Raw genomic sequence first — 8,173 nt, forward strand, 5'->3', positions numbered from 1 at the left:
TAATTCATTACCATGCAGCTGGATAGTTAATCCTTGCTACGGGAGGACGTTCCATTACGGGAGGACGTTACAGTAGCACAAAAGTGTGTTATAGATATTTAATTATTCAAAAATATATTTTGTCAAACATATTGAAACAGGTTTTTATATTCATTACTGATTGCACATATCTGGCTGCTACATTATAGGGTTTTCCAGGGGTTCTCATAGTTGTAGGACACTTCTTTGACTTCTTATGGGAAGTGAACTTCATATTATGGAAATTTGACTCTAGGCACCCTTTTTGACAAGCTCCCTGGGAATTCCTGTAAGATTTGTCTAGCAAGCGTGCTATGGAGTTCAATTCCTATTACATTAGGTTCATTTCAGGCAAAAAAGAGTCAATAAAGTGTCCCACAGCTATGAGGACTCCTGGAAAACCCTGTATCTTTACACTTAAAAATCGATAGGAAACTTGATTTTTGGCAGAATAGTGTCTTCAACATTTTAAGCAACACTGCCTTTTGCACCTTTCCTTAAAATAAATAAAATCTAAATGTTCAATCTCACTATTTCGGATAATTTATCTTCCGTGTTTCGGTGTAACTTGCAAACCTTTAATAATTACCTGTCATTATCCGTTGTGCAGCAAAATTTGAAGAGGTTTTCATTCGCGACATTCACTGTTATTTATAAAGTACTCGATCGAGCCGAACACTCGAAATCGAACGAAGAATGTTCGTGTTTTGTTAGGCACAATACAAAGTGACAGGGCTGTGCCTGAACACTAAATATTTGAAGACAGCTAAATAAATGCATATCCAAAGATTTATTGCTGGAAAGAGTTGTTTTATGCGTACACAACAAAAATATGAATATTATCAAATATATTGAAAAAAAAAACGCGCAGAACGAGGTTTAAAACTGCTTTTAATTTAAATCCAAATCTGCCCATTAGCGTTTATAGCTGATCACGTTTGCGGTGCACCGCAGATTTTTATGATCGTTGCATACATTTTACACGCCCGTAACTAGCAGCTTTCATTGCCGATTAAACATCAAACCGTAAAAAGTGATAAACTGTTGCAGATGGTTTCAAATGCTCGCTCGCTCGCCTCCGCCACCACCGGCAAAACGTTGGCATTCTCGGCATTGTTAATTTTTATTACACTAATCCGCTCCGTGGATTGTTGGTTGCCGTTTTTTTTTCTTTCTTCCCCTGCTCATTTGTCCCAAACCATCTGCTTCTACTGTTTGCTGCTGTTGCTGTTGCAAATGCATCCGCGCAAAACAAAACGATTTCATTGCAGTCCGACCGAGTCCGAGTCGGCCATAAAACAAATCAGCAGCACGGAAACGCATCCTTTGCCCTCCCAACTCAACCAGCGCTATGATGCGCCCCGCTGGCCACTTTTTATCAAACAGAAGAGTCGAAGCGCAATGCTCGCTGTTTTTGTTTTTTTACAACATCCGACAACAAATTGGTATTTCATCGCGTACTTCCTTCACCCTCGGGAGCTGGGTGGAGATGGGTGGCGTGTTTTTGCCAACCCCCTTCGGTCGTTGCATAATTTTATGAACGAACACCCCTGTGTTTTGGAGCAAACTTCTCGCGCATTTCTCGTTAAAGTGCAGTAAAACATTGTCGTGGTTGAGTTCCGAAGCGCGTTTGGGACAGCGAGATGGTGGAGGTTGAAAGGAACTCGAGCGTCTGTGGAAGCTGAAGGAAAAACTTCTCACGCTCATCGCTGTTGTTACCTTGTTGGACTGGACTCGACAGGAATCGGAGTCGCTTCGCTGGTGCTAATTTCGTGTTTCTTTCGAGCTGGTAGATTTATTTACCACACCCGCATGCACTTCTTCGCGAGGAATTCACCGGAAAAAAGCAGCGGCGGCAAGGCAAATGGTTCGCACAGAACGAAATGAATTCAATTTAATCTTCGTGACATTTCAATTTACCTCGGACCGTCTGTCGGTGCAACAATTGTTGCATTGATGCACAGTTGTGTCTGTTTTTTTTTTGTGTGTGTGGATCCGTGCCGCCGCCGTCCTGCGATCGTTTGTTACGTCCATCATCACCTTCCGCTCAACCGGGCCATTGGGCAAACCGCGACCCGATGCTCGGGAACGGAATGAAAGAACTAATTTTAATTAAATTATTTTACCATTTTCTATGCTGTCTAAATCGACCGTGCATTTCTTGCACAAACCCTCTCTCTCTCTCTGTTTCCCTCAGCAACTCATTTACAACCCTTAGAAACACTGCACGAACCAACGCTGAACGTGCAACGGTTGCACCTCGTTCGGTGTGTTGTTTCGTGCATCATTGATCGAAACATCTCACTCAGCATTTTCCCCCATCCACTGTCCCCCCCTCCCCTGCCCCATGCACCTTCTTTTAAATCGTATTGAAATGAAAGTAAAAAAAAGGGAAATAAACGAGGCCAACGCCAAGCGGTTTTGTGAAGCCGGCACATCATTAGCTAAAAGTTTCCGCCCGCTGTCGCTAATCAACGCCCCATTCAATATTGGCCCGTCGCAACGAACATCTTCTGTTTTGTTTTTCCACTTGCTGCTGGTGGTGTAATTCATCCATCCCGGCGCGTTTTTGTTTCAAAAGCAACGACACGATGATCTTATGATCAAGCTGGGTTTCAAATCCGACAGAAAGCTTGAGCCAACGTTCACGGTAGCAACTTTTGCCAAAGTGAAATGAGAAACTTTTTGCTGACTTTGGCTTTAATCCAGCCCGTAATCCGGCGGGCGGTGGCCTGGTACGGTTCGGTGGAACGAGCGGACTTACAAAGTTGCACGATCGTTTCGAGTGAGGACGAATTGGACGGACGGTTTCGGGATTCTTTTGGTGGCGTACCGGTTAGTGTATAGTGTAATTAAAATCTTCTACGGTGATAATGAGCCGGTGTGATTATGCTTAGATTCGTTTAGATCTTGTGAGATTCGTGATAGAGTTGAATTGAATTTTTGATAATATCCTTTTGCCAATGCACTAGTAAAATACTCCAAAAAGCAGCTTTTTATTGGGGTTTCTAATGACTTTAAACTGAAAAGGAAATTTAATGGGGAACATAATTAAATTTTGCTAAGCAAACGAATGCAATGATAAATCATTTCAAATTGTCATCATTTCGTTTTTAAGTTCTACTATATTGATGCATACTTAAAAGTGTGAGAAAATCGTCGCTCACGTAACAAAGGCCACATTTGTGAAACGTCTCTGGTTAGAAATTTACTTATTCAATTTAGTTCTAGAAGCCTGGGCTGTCCAATAAAGTTATCTTGACATTACTTTATTTTGTTTATAGATAATTCTATTTCTAAATGTATATTTATTCCTGAATTTAGCCAGCTGTCAGACATTTTTCAGTGAAAATCCCAGCTATTGAAAAGTAAGATGTATTCAACATTTTGTTTTCAAAACAATTCAAATTTGTTTGTACACAAATTGCTTACACGGTAGGATAAGGTAAGAACGAACGATTTGGTACGTTTTTTAGTCTCTTCTTTGTATTATATACCTTCTCGAAAAATAAAGATTTTCATTATTTCATTTCATCATTTGGAAATCTGTGAAAATTATGCATAAATGTAAAAAAAGACATGAGATTTATGAGGTCCACCTTAAGTCGAACAGCTTCCCTTCCTTGACTTTATAAGCAGTTAGCGCTTCAATATTGGTTAATATGGAGCTGAAATTGAATAAATTTCGTTATAAGCTACCAGTGTTAGTCCATCAACTGTAATGTGTGTAGGGGAAGGTAGGTAAAGACGGACACGTTAAGGGACATGGTAAAAATCTAGTGATATATAAATGCAACGACCATGAAAATGTGTATACATTATCTTATACTCATGTTTTATCAGAAAAAGGTGTTGAAAATTTTAAGTTTCCATCGATTATTGCGTGTTTTTCATGAAAGAAAAACATGAGTTTTTTTGTGCAGTTTTGAAATGTTCGGGAAAGAACCTGATATGGGAAAGATGGACACCATGAAGGGTAAGATGGACACCTGTAGAAAACGTTGAAAGTTTAGAGTTTTACAGTATTTTAACAAATTCTATCCCTTTCCACGTCCTGGTACGTTTATAAACCAATTCTTGGCCTATTGCAACGACGATTCATTCAGCCGTGGTTTTAGAAATTGTAAGCACCGCTTCTAATCTATCGTAAAATGCAGAATCTAAAGCATAATTGAAATATCGCGTACTTACAGCTGACGTTGCTCCAGCTTACAGAACAACAGTCTAGAACTACCTTTAAGGAAATTACTACGCGAAAAGACAACGACCCCAGTATTTTTTGAGGGACTTGTTAATAGTTTAATCCACTTCCACCATGTCAAAATTCAACATTTGATGTTTGTAATCCCATAGAATTTCTCATCTATTCCTGAACAATATCGTATCAATGCCTCATCTTTTTATTGTTTAAAGTTGTCCAAGTCGTGACAAGATATTGGATTTCGTGAAGCGCCTCATCAGCGTCGAGTGAGTAATAGCATAACGCATGACAACTATTTTGACCGGTGTTTCATTTCTCGCTTATTTCAATACTTCCTCTAGTTGCTGATTGGTTTATAGCTTCGAAATACCCTTATTTAAGGTATTTGAAAAAATCTATTTATCACCAATTGATATAAGAAGTAAAATAAATCAATAAATTTGGTGTCCATCTTTCCCTACAACAAAGTGTCCGTCTTTCCCGATTTGGTGTCAGGATGTTTAAACCACCAGAAAACAATATTTTGTATTGCTTTCATACTCGTTCTTTCGCCAGTTTTTTCATTAATGATCACGACAACTCATTCATGAAATAAAACTTCTGGAAATATAAACAATACAAGTTGAAGAGCTTAAGATCCGTAGTAGTCAAATAAGATCCACAAGGATGCTCATGATTGAAAATTTATTTTGTTCGTGGATTTAAACATCTTGGCATATATTATGCCAAAAATGTTCTCAAATGTGTTGTTTAACTTTAAGTTAGGATGCTGTATAGCTACCGCCACCGTGCCTTGGGAAGGGCAAGATTTGGAAAGACTGCATGCCATCTGCAAAAATATAGCTTGCTTATTGCCGCATCGAAAAACCACACATTAGGGTCCTTTCCGTTTTAAGTTCGTAGGCTGAAATTTTAGCCTGTCAGCGGTTTGCATTGTATAGCAGTTTTCGAGCAGCTATCTAAGTAGGTATAATATACAGGTGGGCTTATCCCAAGGTGTATGAATTTAGAAGACTAATTTTTATCGCTTCTGTTTCTGATTGAATATTTTAAGAATGTTTTGTGTATTCGTCAAGCCTCCAGAAAGCCTGTTTAAGCCAAAGTTTTCACCCGGTCTATCAAAAAGAGATATTCAAATTTGGTTATAAAAAAACATGCTATGAGACTACCTGGACTACATACTCTTTGATTCTAGATTCCATCACCTGATCTCATTGATGCACCTTGGGATAAATGTAAACATCACCTTGTTTTGCCATTTTTTTCAAGCAGGTACTCGAATCTAATTCTAGCTTTGAGGCTAGCATAATCTAGACTGAAAATTGCAGGCTAGTTTTGTGTGTGGTTTTGTATGGAGTGTTTACATGATTTCAGCCTCCAACTGTCAAACTCCATACAAATAGCTGACTAGAATCGTGAGGGGCCCCATTGATAGAATGCAAAATAAAATAGCTATGCCTTTTGACAGCCCGAGCTTTTGCTGGTGACATTGGTTAGACCTCAATAAATACTTTCAAATCATGCAATTCAACCGATATTTCCATTTATTTCCCTACGTGGATGGTCGATTCAATATCTACTCTTGGCTTCGCTTTCCTTTTTGCCATCTAATTTCAACGTAGTGCTGCCAACCTAGTATTTCCTTTAGCAATAAAATTCTTGAAATAATAATATGTTTAGCCTAATATGTCTTTCGATTTGCCTTTACTTGATTTACATCAACCATGTCCCATTATATTCTACTAACAAAAATATCTGTGACTAAAAATGTGACAACTGGTTAAAGGTGAAAGGATGCTATCAAAGCATATCAGAGGTTAGCAGGGGTTGAACAAAGCTCTTTTTCACTGTTGGAACGATAAATATATTGAGATGAACATATACTTCAATAGGATCAACTGCTTTAGCAGGATATATGGATTAGTGATTTAGAATCATAAGTGAAACACACAAGACATAAGTAAGGAGTGAGAAATAATGAACATGCTAAAACAGAACAAGTCAACGCTTGAATATGTTTAGATCCTGTACACTTAAGTTGCATAGTAAATAAACTAAACACTTGAAATCTTAAATTATCTACTTAATTGATGTTTACAACTAGCATTAAGTGAATTAATCGTCTGTTGTATTTAGCTTATATTAGCACAAATCAAATATTAAAGCAGTTTTTCCTAGCCATCACTTCCAATTTTCATGAATTTTTTTTCGGCTGCTTAAGCTCGCACGACTCGGCACTTCAACAGCTCGTTACCACACGTTACAAACTACTTACAGCAATGAAACTCCTTCAGCACCACACACCCATCCCGTCTATTATTTGGAAAGTTTTTCCTCCTTCCCAGCATTTAATCTCCAATCCGCCAAACGAGGCGCACTGCAACAGGGTGCTACTGGCGCATACGCCCGAACTAAATTAGCGTCGGACGTACGAAGAATCGCATTGCAAAACTCTCTCCCCGCCGTAACCATCCACACCCACACTGCTGGCAGTGTGGCGCTTAATCCGACACCGAAAGTATTTTGCTCGACAGTAATTAGACGTGTTAACGGGGATAAACCATTCAATTGCGGACTGCGCGCTTATGCGGACACTTTTTCGTGCTTTGTTTCTGTCAAGGATTTCCTACAGCTCCCTCGTTCTTCGCTCCCGTCCGGCATCTCTCCCTCTCTCTTTCGCCCATCCCTGTGTGTGCATCTTTGCCCCTTTTTTTCTTTTGCTCCACTTGGCTGCAATGGGCCGGGGCATGTTTTTGCTCGTCCATCAACCCATTCAGGAAATGGTTTACCATCACCATCATCGCTATCATCGCCTGTGCATCATCAGTGTTAAAGCTTCTTAGTAGTTGGCGCACTGCATTGTGTGCAGTGGCTGTGCGAGAAGAGCAGGGGTGTGATGAGAATGGCAACAACAGTACACTCACAAAAAACCACCAGTTGAGGACACGAGCTAATGGAAATTCCGATGCAGCAGCAGCAGCAGCAACACACTAAAGGGCCGCGCAACTGCAACTGTTCCCACCGAAGCAAGCGGATGCAGTTGAGCTTTGAATTGGATGGTCACGGATGGGAAGAAGAAGTGTTCGCACAGTGCTTACTTTGTATGGGAATGTAGGTTTAATGTTCTTTTTTTGTTATTGCGGTATCTCCATTGTTGGTGGTGTGTGACTGATGTAAATTAGTATTTTTATTTCAGGTTTGCTTCCAAATTTCAAACTTTCTTCATGATTAATTTTATGGCAACAATGGTTGTGTTTTATAAACAAATTGAAAACACCTATCGTTTCATTGAGATCTAGATACTTGAAAGATGTACAAAAATACCACACAAAAAATCAAATATGTACAAAACATCTCAAGAATACTTTTCAACTTTCGATAGAAACCAAACGACAACTCAAACTCGCATTCGGACAATGTATGACTTATTGAAGTAATAGTCGAGTAGGCTCAAGTGCATTAAGCTCAACAGTCTTTGCCCAGGAAAACCTTGCACTTGCTTTGCAGTTGAATCTTCTGCGATTGGATAATCTGAACTTGAACTGATCGGATGAGCTTGCAGTGTCCTCCTATCAAAGGAAATGTCTCGTTCAAAGTAACCACCTAGACTGTACTATTACTACATTCATTCGAAGAGTATTTCGATGTTCGATTCGTTCGTTCATGAAGGTCCCAATTTCCGGTGTTTCAGATTCATCCGAAACTGACCTACGCAACTAGCGATCGATCGTAAAACACAAGAATTATGGACAACATTCTTTATCCAGAAAGGTCATGGTAAATTGAGCTGTGAACACTGTTGACAGGCCTGAAGACAAAACGAATGGTGCCCGGAAAGCCCCATTTTTTGTTTGTTTTTTTTTTTCAATGGTATTTTTAGAACCTGAAGCCGAATTCTAAGGGTACCAAATCCTTACTGATTACGGTCTTGGTGCTGTTTTTTTCTTTTGTACT

Source organism: Anopheles coluzzii, chromosome 3 (assembly GCF_943734685.1).
Source record: "Anopheles coluzzii chromosome 3, AcolN3, whole genome shotgun sequence".
In the NCBI taxonomy this organism is placed as follows: Eukaryota; Metazoa; Arthropoda; class Insecta; order Diptera; family Culicidae; genus Anopheles; species Anopheles coluzzii.